This window comes from Rhinatrema bivittatum, chromosome 17, assembly GCF_901001135.1.
Source record: "Rhinatrema bivittatum chromosome 17, aRhiBiv1.1, whole genome shotgun sequence".
In the NCBI taxonomy this organism is placed as follows: Eukaryota; Metazoa; Chordata; class Amphibia; order Gymnophiona; family Rhinatrematidae; genus Rhinatrema; species Rhinatrema bivittatum.
Window position 1 is genome coordinate 19,035,894 of NC_042631.1, and position 18,330 is coordinate 19,054,223.

General features: G+C 40.7%; 1 protein-coding gene across 8 annotated transcripts in view; it reads right to left on the minus strand.

The window, feature by feature from the left end:
• Window positions 1-18,330, minus strand: part of TEAD1 (TEA domain transcription factor 1) — a 216,623-nt gene that overhangs the window by 123,128 nt on the left and 75,165 nt on the right. The window lies entirely within an intron of this gene.

The window sequence follows — 18,330 nt, forward strand, 5'->3', positions numbered from 1 at the left end:
AGATCTTGAAGTCACTATGGACAATACATTGAAATCCTAAATTCAGTGTGGGGCAGGAGTAAAAAAAAGCAAAACAATGCTAGGAATTATTCAGAATGGAACAGAGAATAAAACTAAGAATATCGTAGTGCCTCTGTATAGATCTACGGAGCAACTGCACCTTGCTTACAGTTCTGGTTGTCCCATCTCAAAAAATAAGATACAGTAGAACTACAAAAAGTACAGAGAAGGGCAACAAAAATGATAAAGGGGATGGAATGATGTCTTTGAAAAAAAGCAAAATACGTTAGGGTTCTTTAATTTGGAGAAGAGATGACAGAGAGGGCACATAACAGAGGTTTATAAAATCATGAGTAGGGTGGAAAAGATAAATAGGGAATGGTTATTTACTCTTCAAATAATATTAGCACTAGTGGACACTCTATGACACTAAATTGGTAGCAGATGCAAAACAAATTGGAGAACGTATTTTTTCACTCAATGCACAATTAAGCTGTGGAGTTTGCTTCTGGAGGATGTGGTCAAGGCACCTAGCATAGCTGGGTCTAAAAAGGGTTTGGATAAGTTCCTGATGAAAAATCCATTATTAGCCAGGTGGACTTGGGGAAAGCCACCTTATCTTCGAGCATGAGCAACAAGGAATTATATCTACTCTTTAGAATCTGCTGGGTACTGTCTAATGACCCACACTAGACACTTGTCTTAGACAGGGCGCTGGACTAAATGGACCTTTGTTCTGATCCAGCATGACACATTTTATTTGTGCTGAGCTGTTTGAATTTCTGTAAATTTTTATACTTCATTGGATCAACAATGAAAAATCTTGTAACATCAGTTTCCATTTAAGGCCTGTTTTCAGTCAGAAAAGTCTAACAAGTATCTTTATTAATCTGATAAAAGGTACAAAAAAGCAAGAAGAATGGTGGATGCCTAGTACAGAAGAAAATCTCAAACAGAAGATATGAAGTGATTCTCATACAGACTGGGTCAAGAACCTGCCCAGGCAAACCAAGAAGGAAAAGAGGAGGAGGGAAAAAAAAAAAACAAAAAACTTTAAGAAACCATAAAAATCAATATACAGATTAAAAAGGTAAAAAGTATGCAAAATGGGTAAAAGGGTAGGATTGAAAACAATCCAATACACAACAGGTAAAAATTCCAAAACAATGAAAAACTATGCAAAAAATGTATACAGGGTAAGACTAATACAACCCAACATGGCCTGCTTCAGGGAATTTTGTAAGTGATATAAAATGTATATCAAAATGCCAAATTTAAAAATCACTTTCCTCAATCTTCTTATCCCAACACCATGAGTAGCTGGAAAGTTCAAAACTCGATACTATTGCAAGGTGATGATACTAGCTGTAGAAACGCCATCTGGCACAGCTTTAACAAAACAGGACCCACAGAAATACCATTGGGGTCATCTGAAGATGACCAAAAGTCTCTATGAAGAAAAACAAGTCTCAGCAGTATCGAATATGGGTAGCAGTCGCCAGTCTATACAGTGGAGAATCATCAAAATGTCACAGAAGTGCTGCTAAATAATGCAACTGACCAAAGAGACGTACGCCAGGTCATCTTCTAGCAAGTGAATTACAATTTAGATTTGATGCAATTTACCATGTAACTGGCACTGACTGATGACTGCAGCCAATCTCCAACACCACTCAGATATTTCATGGAGCTTTCCAGACCAGGATAATTCTGCATGGGCTCTCATATTATAGCTCTGCTGGACAGTAATTCTACAGTTAGCATCAATTTGCAGCATTATTGCCCTTTGAACTCTCTCATTAATCCTGGTGCTGGTCAGGACCAAGGACAATGCTTTTAAAAATTTGCATTTTTTGCAAATTTTTTTTTATGAGTTATACAATATCCTTCTGAAGCAGGCAATTTTGCCAAAACTCAGCAATACTGGATTTTAGATCATACCATTTTTGCATACTTTTTTACTTTTTTGTGCATTGATTTATGGTTTATTAAAGACGTTTCCCCCCATTTCTATTTATATTTAATATGTCACCCTTTTCAGTGTAGCAAGACTTCCCAAAGCAGCTTACAAACAAAAAATTTCAAAAGGCAACTCAAACAACAAAAAGCATATAAAATACAGTAATAAATATAACGATAATGACAATTATCCCCAGTGTCACAAACTTCCAACTAGTCCACCTCTCTCACCAAGGGACAGAGTAGGATAAATCTTCTTCCCTCCTCCATTCCTTCCCAACCCCTACCCCACCCTCTGTGGAAAGCAATAAACACGCCTGATCAGGTCCACATCAAAGACAAAAATAACTGAATGGATACCACATGGTAGCAGTAGGGCAAGAAGTCCCACAAAGATCAAGTAAAGCCTTCTAGGCTTTTTCTACTACTTGCTATGAAATGCTCTACATCTGCACCACTAGATGACATCACCCATTCGTGCGGCTGATTCATCCTGCTTGTCCACCGAGAACAGAATTATTACACACTTTTTGTTACTACTGCTGCTTTGATATCACTAATTGCTCCTGTAAATCTCCTAGGATGTTAATCCAATCTTCTTTTGTAAATTAACACTTTCACATCAGGTCCAGCAGGGCTCATTGAACAGGTATCCTCGATCTCAAGGAGACGAGTATCCCTTTGTAGCCCCTTGCTCTTTTCCCGCCCGTTTGGATTCTTTCTTTGAGCCAATGATCCATACACATTGCAGGCAGGTTCTTGCCCTAGGCTAAAAGAACCCTTCCCTATCCTCCGATACTGCCCTTACTTCTTTTGCATTCATCTTCCTCCAGTCCTTTTGCTTTCTGCATTATACGTGGCAAGTTGCCTCTGTGATTTGTTACCAATTAAATGTACCAGGCTTCTAGAGGACCAATACAGCTGTTAGAACTCGGCATGACAAAATACTGAGCCAGCTTAAGTGTAAAACGTCAGTACTTCAAGAACAATCAAAACCTCCATAGAAGGGTGGAAGAATGGTTGATGCTTTATAGTAACCTATAATATATATGTAGTTTTGTGTTCCATCAGTACCATTAAAACCCTTACTATTTACGTTATTCACATATTTTAACACAGACTTGGAAGGGCAAGTATTACAGAGCTCTACTAGCCATGCTGGTCCTGGGGAAAAAAAAAATGGACACTCTGCAAGCTGCAATGACCTTTTAATGGATGAACCCAAGAATGATCTGAAGACGTTACTGTCCATGAGCTTTCAAGACCATAAGTCCCCCGCAATTAAAAAATAAGATTTGCAAGGTCTTAAATGCACATGTTCCTGTAAGGGTATTGTGCAAATAGGGCAAGGGAAGATCGTTATTGTACCTCTCCCATAATATTCAGTGTTAAAAAGGTAACATGTTTCAGAAAGCACAACACATTTGACTTATGCTGCCAACCCATGTTTTCAATTAAATATAAAATTTGGTTTCCACAGAGCTCCAGTGCATTTTTCAGTTTTGTACAGCAGACCCTACTCTTCGGCATCTTGCTGTCAGGGTGTTTTTCTGTCTTGACAATTAAACTTCCATGGAAAGGCATGCAGCCAACTCAGACGAGAGCCAAAGCAGTGAAAAGCCCTTCAGGTAAACAGTGTGATAAGCTAAACTGAAAAAACTAGACAATGTTTTTTAGACTATGAGGCAGTTGCTATGGAGACGGTTGCTAATTAACTGCATTCAGCCAAGAGAACAAAGGGCTCGAGGGCAGACAGGACGCTGTATCTTAAGAGTGAGCAATGCATAACATCTTATGCAATCCGCACATCTCTCATATCTGGAATACCTGAGTCTTTGCTTAGGTTGCAAAATGCCTTAAGGAAAAGAGAATGGTATGTTTTATTCATTTTTGATCAGCCACAATGCTTAACATGTAGTAAACCATCAAAACTGTACTTCAAATAAGAACAGGTAGCAATACTTTTTTGATTCCTGACATATTCGAAAGCAAAATATAGTCTTCCTTCATGCAACCTGTTTTCAAATGGAAACCTACAAAATATATTTCAGGCCATGGCTTATATTTTGTTTGAAATGTCTAGTACATTATAAAAGAACAGCAACAAGTATGCATTTTCAGCATAAACAAATATCCTTATACACATAAGTGCGCACTTCATTCACAGTGCTCTATGATGCATAAAAAGACCCTGCCTAGTCAGAAGAATTGGTTAGAGAGAATGTGGCTCAAATCTTAACTAATATTTAAAGATCAAGCCTGGATATCTTACATATTGCTCTGCAGATAAGACCGTACAATATGCTATGGCTTTAATAATGTGGATCTGAATAAGTTTAAATATTTTTAATTTAGCCGTAGAAATGATTTTTTCTGCACTACTTAAGGCAGACTTTCGTATTAGTGGTAACTAAAATTAAATTGTGTTCGAGTTTCAGCCACACCTTTTGTACAGTACAAAGAAAATAAAACTGATTTATTATGTCTTTTTGTAACTCAGAAAGCTAGATTAAGACAAATGTTTCAACTGGGTCGCAGAAGCAGAGCTGCTCAAGATGGAAGAGTCAACAGCAGAAAGGGAAGTCTTGATTCATTCCCCAGGAACTTCTCCTGAATCACTGTTCACCCCTAGATCTCTCTGGTTTTGAGACGGGAAGGGATGCTTACAATAAACAATTCACAAATGTAAATCACACTGCCTCCTCGAGGCAATAAATAGGGGACAGGGTGAGTAAACTCAGAAGGAAAGTCAAGGAAGTAGAGTATTGTGCGTAAATTCTCAGAAAGAAAACATTGCTGGCAACTTTATATTTTTTGCTTCTTTGAAAGATTTAACTGCAGCTTAAGCCAGCCAGTCTTGCACTCATTATTACTGCTGCAACATTCAGAGTTGGGAAGAAGATTTGGGGGTGTGACCTATGAAGGCTCACAGGTTTAAATCCAGTGACACTTGTAGAAGCCTCAATACTATTCTCCTGGGGCGGCGTCTATCAGGACTGTGGAGAGGTGAGACAGGAGGAGGGAAGAAGGCAGGGAGCAAAGAAGGGATATGAGCAGAAAGGGGCAGGGAGGAATCAGGCAATGTCAAACCACCAGAAAAATGCAGGATGACACAGAAGTCATGATAGAAAGGAGGAGAAAAGGAAGATAAAAGTCAAAAGAAAAATAGGAGAAAAAGGACATGAAATGGGAAAATATGGAACAAAAAACTGAAAAAATGCAAAGCAGCAGAAGAAAAGAATCAGATGCATTTAACAAAGGTTTGGGATCTTATTTTATTTTTGTAAGGAAAGATTTATACACTTCAAAATACATTAATTTCAGGCAACTTAGAAGTAGTCAATGATACAGTATTAAAAATGAAAGCTGTTTTTTTTTAAATTTTCAATTAAAAGTGACATACTGCGGTTGGCATGTTAAGTCGATTTACATACGCAGAAGTACAATATACAAGACACAGGGGGGCATCTTTTTATTGTGCTTAACTTAATATCATTCTGACAAGCTGTTGAAAGATGCACCTCTTTTATGTCACCCGCAGTAATCTGATGAAAGGGTGCATAGCTCTCGTAAGCTGGTCAAAATTGTACAGCATTGGGCAAACTGAAAATATCTTACCCAGAACCTGCTTTGGTGATCTTTGATGATGCAGTACAAGCTTGATTTGTACTGCACACAGGACTGTACGTCTAGGCCAGAAAAATATACCTGGTCACAAAAAAAAAATCACTTCAAATTAGAGTGATCACTGCATGGAACCATAATGAATGACAGGCTCCGAGCAAATACCAAAACATGTCAAAAATCTACTACACACTACAGTGTAAAATATGTAATTTACTTTGACATGTTTCAGCTTACAGTGAGCAGCTGCTCACGGCCTGTAATTCACTATGGTTACATGTAGTGATCCCTCAAATTTTATCCCAGCATGTGGAATGATTGTGTTTAGTTGCTATATTATATTTTATATACATATGTATGTCTAGAAGAGGCAAGCTGCACCCTCAGTGCATGGATGAGAAAAAGATGCAGGGAAGGTGGCTTCACATTTGTTAGGAATTGGGAAACTTTTTTGGGCACAGGGAACCTATTTTGGCAGGATGGCTCCACCGTAGCCAAAAAAAAAAAAAAAAAGCTGGCTACTAGCATAAACAATTAAAAAGGAGATAGAGCAGTTTTTAAAACTAGATCACGGGGGAAAAGCAGACAGCTGCTCAGGAGCACATAGTTCAGAGTAAGGTATCCACAAAGGAGACATTAGAAAGGGAAATTCAGAGTATTCTCACATTGAAAATGTAGAAGAAAGCCAATTCAAAATGACCAGAATCAACTGATAGTAAGTTTATGAAATGTTCATATTTGTAGGCAAATGCCAGATTTAAAAAAAAAAAAAAAAAAAAAAAAAAAAAAAAAAAGAGACGCGTTAAGAGTGTATAGCACTGGTGAAGATATTGATATAATAGCTATTTCAGAGACCTGATGGAAAAAGGGCATGTAATGGGACACTAATACCAGGGCACAATATATATATATATATATATTGAAATAGGGCTACACCATCTGCTCTATCTTTTCCCCAGGGATCCAAAAATGGACTTCTCAGATATAGAAAGGGCTTAAACCCCTAAATCCCCCCCTCCCTTTTTTTTTTTTTTTTTTTAAATAGCATATTCTTAATCTGATTTGTTATTCATAGTGGGCCAAATTTTGCTGGATGCTAGTTATATTCTCTTGAGGCCTAGATTCATCATTCCACTGTAAATATAACAGAATGATGAGCCACAGCCACTGAAAAAGGTGATGGTGTTTCTGGCGCTACTGCCGGCGATGATGTCAAACATTATTGCCGGCAGCGTTACACCAGCAGAAATTTTTAATCCCACCCCTTTCCATAATTTAAATATTACCGCTGCAATGTGATAGTTATCACGTGCGATAAGGCCACATCGCGATTTGATGAATGACCCACTTAGTTAGATAAAAATCACATGTTTTCTTTTATTTGGATGTTATGCTTTGTTTAATTTGTTTATACATTTTCATTTTATCTATTTTATATTTTAGTTAATTGTTCTTATATAATTGTATTTTGTAATTTGCATTTCATTTAAAATATGTTTTACAATATACAATGTCAGGGATAATTTTATTTTAATTGCTATACATTCATAATTGTTTTAACTTTTTTGCATATCACTTTTGAGTCTAGAAGTTAGGCAATTAAAAACAAATAAATATGTTAAGTTTTCTAGAGTTGACTAGCATATGAACTCTGCAGGAAACAAACTGCTCTCTGGAATCTTTATAGATAGAAATTCCATATGTAATAAGGAAGGGTATAGCAGTGGGGGTTTACTACTGTACCTCTGAACAGATTGGGCAAACAGATTGTGAAATGCTAACGGAATTTAGGCAGGCTATCCAACGTGGAAATACAGTAATAATGGGAGATTTCAATAACCCCAATACTGAATGGGTGAATGGGGGCATGGCAGGAGGGTTAAGGTTAGGGAAGAGGAATAGCCTAGTGGTTAGAGCAGTGGGCTACAAACCAGGAGACCAGGGTTTGAGTCTCGCTGTTGCTCCTTGTGACCTCGGGCAAGTCACTTTACCCTCCATTGCCTCAGGTTCAAACTTTCAGGCCGATACAGTAAGGACGCGTAAGAAAAAGTGCGGCAGTGCCGGGCGACCGCTCGTTTGCCGCGCGCACAATTTGGTTCAATTTGGTTCACATATCGCTCGATTCAGTATTCAAATGAGATGCAAATGCAAGCCACGTCCAAAGCGTGTCTGAAGCGGTAGGCATGCGCAATCCATTTTGCTGTATAGAGCGGTATACGGCGCCTATACAGTATCCTGGGTGCGCTGGTACCTGTCATTTCAAATGTCATTCCACCAGGTAAGTTCTTTTCAATAGACCCCGCTGCCTCGAGCACCAGGCTGGATGACCAAGCCGCGACCTCGGACGTCTGGCTTGGGCGTCCAAGGCAGCGGGAAGGCCCATACAGGAAATCCTATTATTTACTATCTATATTTAAAGTATTTATGCTACTCGCCCTCTAGTTCTTTGGAGGGCCACAGGGAGTCCTAGTTGTTGCTGCTCAAGGCAGCGGGAAGGCCGGGCACTCTAGGCGTCCGTTCATGGCGTGGCGTGAAAACGCCAAGTCTAATCTTGTGTGCCCTGCTTTCCACTTTCAGAACAAACAGGACGACGACGCAGAGACGGAGATTGACTGAGGGCGCTCAAGGCAGCGGGAAGGCCGGGCACTCTAGGCAGCGGGAGGTCGCGGCTCATCTCATTGGTTCAAGGAGACACTCTAGCTTCGTCTCGTCTCTCCCTCTCCCAGGAATCTGTCCATGAACGGACGCCACGACCTCCCGCTGCCTGAAGCCTTGAGCAGCAACAACTAGGACTCCCTGTGGCCCTCCAAAGAACTAGAGGGTGAGTAGCATAAATACTTTAAATATAGATAGTAAATAATAGGGTTTCCTGTATGGACCTGGCCAGGCACTTAGCACAGGGTTTAAGTATTTTCACATGAACGGACGCCGCGACCTCCCTGCTAAACTGCTCCGCCACGCTCGGGAAGGAGAAGGGAAGGCTTTCGGGGTCTCCAGCTCCCCTCTCCTCGCAGGGGGGGGGGGGTTGTCGCCTGCAGAGAAGGTTGAAGGGGGCGAAGATACAGCTCAAGGCAGCGGGAAGCTGACTGAACACCACACTAACTCCAGGGGCAGGGTAGGCGGTAAATTTGCAGGTTAAAGACGCGGCAAAATAGCTGGTTAAAAAGGCGATAATCTGGGCGCACATTACTGTATCGGAGGGAATAGCTAATCCGATCATTAACATATCATATACATGATGCGGGCTGAAAGGGATACGCGATTTCAAGAAGCGGTAAGGACGCGTAAAACCGGATACTGAATCGCGGGTTCGCCTTACGCGTCCAAATTGTGCGTCCAAAGCGGGTTAGAAACGGGGTAACTGCGGCCGCGCTTTACTGTATCGGTCTGTTAGATTGTAAGCCCTCTGGGGATAGGGAAATACCTACAGTACCTGAATGTAAACCGATGTGATATGTCAAATCTAATGTTGGTATATAAAAATAAATAAATAAAATAAATAAGTTCCTAGATGCCATAAATGACTGTTTCATTGAGCAACTGGTTCTCCTTATCAAGCAGGAATCACATTAATGCATGTAAAGCATAAAACAAGCCCAAAATGCCATACATTGGACTTGAGGAAGGAATTAATTTGGTCATTTTTAAAACCAGAGGATGGCCATACCAAAAAAAAAAAAAAAAACAAACCCCAAACAAAAACAAGTGTACATTTGTTATTCCATAGGAATGTAAACAAATTTAAGAATTTCTCTTAACCAAAGATGCAGTTGATTTTTTGTCAGGCTCCATGAAGAAGCTAGTCAAAAGGGATCGTCCAATTTTTCTGTTTAGGAACTTCAACCAACCAAGATGAATGCACATCAATGGAGCTGCTTTATCAAATTGTGACTCCAACGTTTTAGCAGTTAAAATCATGATTTTGACTGAACCAGATATCAAGCTTCAGTTCCTTCTACAAAGCCTAACACATACCTTTTTGGCTTATTTGACAGAGCTTTGTTCTGCTCCCCAAAATAGAGTACTAAGATCTCCAACTGAGTGGACACATCTGAAGGAGTAGAGAAAATGAGAATTTATCTAAGAAAGCTCACAGAGTGGTTGAAGATTTGGCAGCTAGGACTCAATGGCAGGAAGTTAAGAGTCATGCATTTGAAGAGCTGTATGTGATGGAGGGGGGAGGGCGAAAGACTGATGTGCACCGATCGGGCGAGACACCTCCAAGTGATAGTGTCCAATAATCTGAAGGTAGCGAAGCCATGCGACAAAGTGGTGGCTAAGGCCAGAGGAACGATGGGCTGCATAGAGGCATAACCAGCAGGATAAAGATGATAAACAAAACCAAAATGATAAAGGGGATGGAACAGCTCCCCTATGAGAAAAGACTAAAGAAGTTAGGGCTGTTCATCTTGGAGAAGAGACGGCTGAGGGGGGATATGATAGAGGTCTTTAAAATCATGAGAGCTAGAACAGGTAAATGGAAATCAGTTATTTCCTCTTTCGGATAATAAAGAACTAGGGGGCATTCCATGAAGTTAGCATGAGGCACATTTAAAACCAATCTGAGAAAGTTCTTTTTCACTCAATGCACAATTAAACTCTGGAATTTGTTGCCAGAGGATGTGGTTAGTGCAGTTAGTGTAGCTGGGTTTAAAAAAGGTTTGGATACGTTTTTGGAGGAGAAGTCCTATACCTGCTATTAATTAAGTTGACTAAAAAAATAGCCACTGCTATTACTAGCATCAGTAGCATGGGATAGACTTAGTTTTTGGGTACTTGCCAGGTTCTTGTGACCTGGATTGGCCACTGTTGTAAACAGGATGCTGGGCTTGATGAACCCTTGCTCTGACAGAGTATGGCATGTTCTTATGTTCTTAACCCCTTGTGCAGGTTGTTGGATAGTCTTTTCCTAAAGTACTGGAGACTGTATCTCAAAAAGGATAAAGACAGAACACAAGCAGTTTAGAGAAAGGCAACCAAAATGGTGTGGGGTCTGCAACAGAAGATTTATAAAAGGAGACTGGAGGAACTAAATATCTATCTCCTTAGAGGACAGGAGGGCCAGAGGAGAAATGATGCAGATTTTCAAATATCTGAAAGGAATTAATGATGCACATCTGAAAGGAATTAATGATGCACAAAAATCTACATTTTTCCCCCGATGGAAAGGAATTTGTAAAACTAGGGGTCATCATATAGAACTCCAAGGTGAGAAAACTCAGGAACAATGCCGGGAAATATTTCTTCATGGATAGGGTGGTGGATGCATGAAATGCCCTCCCAGTAGGAGGGGATGAAGACAGGAACAGTAATGGAATTCAAAAGGAAGAAATGAGACAGAGGATCCCTTAAGGGTTAATTTTCAAAGCCCTACACGTGGCAAAAAAAAGGGAGGTACGCGCGCCGTGAAGGCAGAGTCTCGCACAAGCGCATGCTGCCCCCACGGACCGCAGGTAAGTATAAAACAAAAAATTCAAGGGTAGTTAGCAGGATTTTAGGGGCTGGAGTTAGTTGGGTAAAAGGGAAGCGCAGGTGGGAGATTTAGGAAGTTCACTACTTTACTGGAGTGGACTGGGAGGGAACTGGGGGAAAAAAAAAAAGGCCTAAATTGATTCGCCGCACGCATCTACTGAAATCCCCGAACGGCAGAAAAAGCTGTTGACAAAAACGACTCCTTTTCCATCCCCCATCCTGTTTTTTGTTGGTTATAATAAATACCGACAAATTATTGGGGGAAAATAAAATACAGACTGAAAACAAAGGTTTTTAATGTTCCCTTTCTTGCTGTAAGCATTCAAGAGGGCAAAACAAGTGGGAAACAATGTATTTCCCTGAAGTGCTATCACTTGATGCAACATAAATAAATAAATAAAACAATGTTTTAAAGTTTCTCTGCCTCACTTTACCTTGTAAATCACGGGCTATCAGCGGCAATGTACTTTAAGTATATGCTCCATGGGTGTCTCCAAGTACAGAAAAGGGAGGGAAGGGTGGGGAGGTAAAGTGAGGGTAAATCCTTGACTGGAAGCAAGCACAGAAACAAAAGTGTTTCCTAAAAAAAAATAAATCAGGAAATTGGGGAGGGCCCTATAAAGAGGGATCTGGAAAAAAAAAAAAAATCAAGAGTACTTAAATGGTAAGATAAATGCAAAGAATGTTAGCAAAGAAATAAAATTTAAACTGTTTCTATGAAAACCAGGTATAATTGTTAGAAGGAAAAAAAAAAAGGTTGGATATGATGGAAGCTTTCAAGGAAAAACATTACTAGAAACAGAATCAAAGTTGTTTCTTCGCTAATTTGCAGCAGTAACATGAGGACACGGATCCTGTACTTAAGCTGCTGGCTGAGCTGTGCAAAGAGCATGCTTGGCTATTTTAACCACTTCCTCATCACCCTGCTAAAATAAAAAGTTGTGAACTTTAATTTTGGAATTAAAGACGCAGATAGTGGAACAGGCGAAAGTGATGAGGAGGGGGGGATCTGGATTAGATTTCCACACCTAAAGTCTTCGGTTTCCTGAGGATGCAGGGGTTGGAGATGCTGCAGAGGCAGCGTTCACAGCCCCTGGTGGGGGTGGGGGGTGGGAGGAAGCACTCTGCCTCGAGAACGTCCTTGGGGGTACGTGCATTGCCCACAGCTCTCCTAGCTCCAGCACTAAATCCCTATTTTGTTCCATCTATTCTTAAAGCAATAAACTTGAGCTCTACACATATACTGCTTATGCTAATCAGGCAGCTTCAGTTTAATGCTGCTATAAGATATGCAGACTCATAAAATCTGTGCTATTACACATTTGTGCTATTTTAACATTTTTAATTCCGTAATGGCAACATTTTCTTCAGCTCTTCTTACTTCTCTCTCTCTCTCTCACTCATCGCCTTTACATTTGTCCATACTAAACGTTTTAGCTCGTCTCCCAATACTTTCCAGGCCATATTTTCATGTACTGGGGCAAGCACGCAGCTTTGCCAGTGTTTCTGTAAATAATACATATGTAACCTAAGCAGCCCAAATATTAAACTTTTTAGGCGAACGGTTTAGTGCTCCCCTTGCATTCGCCGAATGTTGCCGAGAGACTGAAACCAGAACAGTAGAACTGCAGTAACAGTTGAGTAAACATGTAATTTGATATCTCACATCTGGTAGGCACTCACCGAGAAGGATTGTGAATAAAGCAAAAAACACATTTAATACTCCTGCAAGCACTGATGTCTTCACAGAGGCAGAGTGCCACCCAAAGACCTGCTCAAAAGCTTCACTGCTCCCCTAGGCGCACTCGTCAAAATTCAAATTGCTGTAAGATAGCAGCACTGTAAGACAAGCTACTGCCTAGGACTTCCAACGATGAGAGGCCTCTAAATACAAAATTATTACTAAATGTAAAGTTTTACTTTTTTTTTTTTGACGATGCTATGGGCGCCTCAAAGTTGACATCGTGTAGGGCCTCAGCATGTTTTAATCCAACTCTACCTCTCGAAAACAATTTAATTTCTGAGAAAACGCAGCTCTAGTTAAACTAACTAAAGGACTGAAAAACAAGCTTGGGGTCTCTCTTCCATCTCCTGTCCTTTTCATCACGGCCCAGATCTACAACTAGAAGCCACGTTAAAAACGCCAAAGGTGGAGGTCAGCCCCATAGCTCAGGACAAGGTCCTCGGGTTTGATCGCTCGAGTTGGCTCTTTCATATCCCAGGTTAACCGGGATGCTGCAAAGGCAGTGTTCACAGCCACGGATGGAGGGAGGAAAGAGAGTCCTGGTTGGATTTAAAACGCATGATAAACTGTTCCAGAAGCAGCACCGGGACACGGCTCCCGGCCCTCAGATCTCTGTGAATTAAGGCCCATGGTGCCAAAATTCCAGTACTTCTGAGTGAACTGGAAGGAAAAAAAATGAGATAGGAGGAACTACTGGGCCATCGGTGGGCGGGGCATGAAGAAAGAAAAGGAGAGATAAACTTGTAAACCTGAAGGTCATTTTCTCCTCTCCTTGACAGTTTAATTGCATTGCATTTTAAAGTTTAACCAAGCAGAAAAAGCATGCAGAGGCATAGCTTCGAGAATGCTTTCCAATACAGAAGGGGTGTGTGTTGGGATGCGGGTGGGATTGTGCGTACTAGAAGTTATGGGAATGTGAGTGGGTGTTTGCGGATGTGTTGCATAGGAGGGTTGCACAGTGTGCTTTTATGGGCATATTGCTGTGTGTAGATAGTGGGTCACATTTGTATACCACCTTCCTTAAGATATAATCCAACCCAAAGTAGGGTGTGGTGAATGGGTGAGTGGGGTACAGTATGTGTATGGGGGGTATGTGTGAGTAAAGGAGCGGATGTCTGTGTAGGTAGGAGTTTGTGGCGTGTGGGGAGAGGTAATGAGGAAGATGCCTTTTGACAGCATCCATTAATTGTGTCAGTTATTTTCCCACTCCCTCTCTCTCTGTGGGGGTAGAGGAAGTATAGCTGCAGGTATGAATGTGGGGAGGGAGGGAGGGTGTTGTGGGGACTGTACTTTGGAAGATGCCATCTTTCACCAGCTGCTTCACTTATATGGTTTTCCTATCGCCATCTGCCAGTGCTGCTCTATGCCAAAATGCTGGAAGGGTGAGGTGGGTTTTTACAATGGCATGCCAGTCAGCATTCTGCAGCTTCTGTTTCCCAAAAAAAAGCAATGGAAGGGTTGTTGGGCTTTTTTATTTTTTTTAAATTCAGCTCGCTGAAAATACTAACCCGATATATCAGGTTTTCAAATTAGTCTGAGAGATTCAGATTTTCTTTCTGCATGCCAAATGCGCTGAACTCCCATCCTTTCTGGAGAGATACTGTGCCTATAAGTCAGACATTACTTTATATAATTCTTTCCAACATGCTGCATGTTGGAAAGCATAAAAAGGGCTTATTTTAACCAAAAGGTCTTCACTTTTACTCTACCAAGGGCTCTCCAGGTCATAGTGAGAGTTTCAATTCTGCTGTGAAGAGAAAGTTCTGCTGCTTTAAATAAAAAGATATATATTTAAGCAATAATACATGACCCGCTGGACAATGTCATGACCTACTGTCACAGATCACGCACACCGGAAGGCAGGAGACGCAACCTTCTGCTTCCTGCACTGCTGGTAACTTCATGCAAGAAACATGCCACCCGTACACAGAGCTGGAAACACAGCAGTTGCAGCTCCAACACTGTGGAACTCTTTCCCAGTAGATTTGCTGTTATCTGACTCTAAGAGATCATTTAAGAGCATGTTAAAAACTTTTTTCGATTGGCATTTCCAGGTGCTTCATTATGTTCTGCTGAAGAAAAGGAACCTCTTATTTCTTTAACAGCGTTTCTGAAGAGCGTGTTTGATTCTCAGATGTTAAATGAGCACATGTTTTACTTTTTTTTTTTTTCTTCTCTATTGTCTCTGACTTGAGTTTATGTATGTTCGCCGCTTACGGCCTCTGGCGCGTAAGCAGTTTCTAAATAAATTTTAAAAATAAAATTTGAGAGGTCAATCCGTTCTTGCTGCTTTACATTAAACTTTGCAAATACCGTAATATCACTAATCTAGCATAGAGAAAGTTCTCTAAGCAAAAGTATCTGAATTCTTCCAATCTACTACTAGAGCAGAGCAAAGAGAAGACAGAAGAGAAAACGTGGAGAAAGAGAAAAAAAAGATGAGGGTAGAATTGCCCATGGCAAAGCTATTTCACTTTGGTTATTTTTGTTTTAAACAAATACAATTTAATTATTTTTAAAATAAATTTTTTAGGGTTTTTTCCTCTTTTTTTTTTTTTTTTTTTTTTAAAAGTAACAGAGCTACTTTGCTAAGCAAGGAATCCAGCTCAGGCACTTTAGATCTGCATGGAAACACTGTCTGGCTCTAGAAGCTTATTCCAGAAAAGCAGTACTGGTGTGATCTAGTCTTCACTGATCAAGATGCAAGTTTTCTCTCTGTCTTCTCTTCGCTCTGCTTTAGTAGTAGATTGGAAGAATTCAGATACTTTTATTTAGAGAACTTGCTGGGCAGACTGGATGGACCGTTTGGTCTTCTTCTGCCATCATGTCTATGTTTCTATTTATCACAGGTATCACATAACTAAATCATTGTGTGGTTCAGAAACTCAAGCAATTATTAGGACAGCATCACATAACAAGGAGTTGAAATCCCTCAAACATAGCAAGCACACCAAGTAGAACAGACCAGGGCAGCTTAGCAATGCCTGATGACATCACAAAGTGTTCTAGCCTCACTAAAACTTCAATTAGAATGATTGGAAAATTATCTTTTAAAAAGGATTTGTGTTACATGTCATTTTAAAATTAAGATTGCAGGGCTGCAGCTGTGGCGCAGGGGGATCTACATTCAAATCCCCTGCAGTCCAGGCATACCAGGGAGGCAGGACAAGCAGGGAGGGAGGGAAGAGTGCTACCACTACCAGGGCGCCCTTGAAAACAACTGAAGGTGCAACCCCAAAAGGTGACCTCCCACTCTCCAACTCTTGGGCCAGCAAAGGTTCCCCTGAGTTACCCAGGATTGCTACCCAGGGAATCAAAAGTGGAGAGAAAAGAAAGAAAACAAGCCCTAAAATCTTTATAATTTGTCTGGTCGCTGGGCATTTTGAATGTGCAAAACTGGACTCCACAGTATGTTCTAAAAGCAGTGGTTCCCAAACCCGTCCCTGTAGGACCCTCAGCCAGTCAGGTTTTCAGGATACTTGCGATGAATATGCATGAGGGAGATGCCTCCACGGCATGCAAATTTATCTCATACATATGCATTGTGGATATCCTAAATACCCGATTGGCTGGGGGTTCTCCAAGGCAGGTTAGGGAACGTGTCTATCAAAGGATTTCAATGCAACTCCTGGGAGCCAAAGTCACTCAACCTTTGGTTTTTAGGTCTCAAAAAACAAAATCTGAGTTTGTGTGTCAAAATCCTCACAAATAACTTCTGTGTCACTATCTGCATAATCCACATTAAACAACTGTTCATAGTGACTTGTTAATAATGTAGCATGACTATTTCATCGCCTAATATAGCAATTTTTTATTTTATTTTTATCATGCACCTTACAAATGCAGCAACAAAATTCTAGAAAATGTTTATTTGTCATGGAAAAGGGCCTCCAACTTCAGTGCAATGCTTGCCACCCTCGATTCTTTGGCTCCTCCAAACGCACAACACCTCAGAAGCAAAGGGGGTAAGTGTTTGATGCATAACAACTGCCTCTAGCTGAGCACCCAAGAACCACCACAGATAATTTAAACTGAAACCAAAGAATATCACATAAATAAACAGAAGGCAACAAATGACATTCTAGTCATGCATAATTTCACTTAATGTTGAAACAGCCCTAATGACTCACTAAATCATACATACGGTACCTGTTTCTTTATGGGAGGGGAATAACGTTGTGTTGGCCCTGGAGACCTGTAAAATTATCCTTCCTGCGAGCAGTGTTTGTTTTAGCACCTACATTTAAGACAATATTACTAACATAATGAGAAGGCAAAATTCTCCAGGCCATTCCTGCCGAACGCTTTACGGACTACTAATGCATTACACAATATACAGCTCAAATTAAATTCTGAGAAAACGCCAAAGTCGCTCTCACAAGTAAAATGCACTTCAAATACCACTAAAGGGCATTAAATTATTTTGATTATGCCATACAGATTCTAGAGCACTTAGAATGTTTTCATTTCAGAATCCTTTGAGAACGATTAGGCTCTTGTGGCTGCAAGACTATTCCAGAATCCTCAGAATCCTAGCAGGACTTCCATAAATCTTCACGAGCTATAAAAGCAGTCAGTCAGTCACTCACAGCCTGCAAGAGTGAAAGCCAGTTCACCTACCGGAGGGAGGGGGGGGGGGGGAAATTCCACTAACTGGGGGAGGCAAAGAGCTAACATTTCCAAATTTTTTCACATCCAGAGTACTAGCTTTAGCTCAGCAAGCACAGAAGCTAAGAACCATAAAACTGATCTTAAATGTTATTACGTGGATTAGCAAAGGAAAAGCATGAAATTACATATGAAAGTGTGTGTTTTCATTTTTTTTTTTTTTTTTAAAGGGGGGGGGGATGCAGAAGGAGGCTTCTTTCTTCACGGTTATATGAAATGTTGTTTTTTTTTTTAAAGCCTTTAAAATGAAAACGTAGTGAACTAGTGGAGCGAGAACGCGCTCTGTTCCGCGATGCCAAAAATCCAGCAGGAATCTGGGGCCTAGCAGAACTTTCTGCCAGCGGCAGCTGAGATGCTTCAATGCAAGTCTATTTTTCCAGACATTATTGTGTTTCATTTGGCTGCAAGAGTCACATGACAGCTGCAAAACTAATGCCTTGAGGTTTGTTTCTGCCTCTATTCGACACTGACGGGCTTGTGAGAGAGCCCAACACAGCAGAAAGAAAAAATTCCCCTCCTTTTCCATTACATCATCCAAGCAGTACTGGGGGAGGGGGGGGGGGAGAGGGGAGGGGGCGGCACAGCTGGTGGCAGCCGCTGTGCCATCTGCTTTCTCCTTTGCAGTGAGCACTTCCATGGTCTTTAGTTTCCCTTCGGTTTTCTTGGTTGGGTGGGGAGAGGGAGGACCTTACGAAAGATTCAACATTGCCCTTTCTGGTACTTTTGGTGAAAGAAAAAACAAAAAAAAAAAAAAAAAAGAGTTTGTAACAATTTTTTTTTTAAATAGACATTGAGGCAGCGGGGCATCTATGCTTTCTGATGCACTAGCCCAATGCCTAAAATGCACAATGTGAACCGAACAC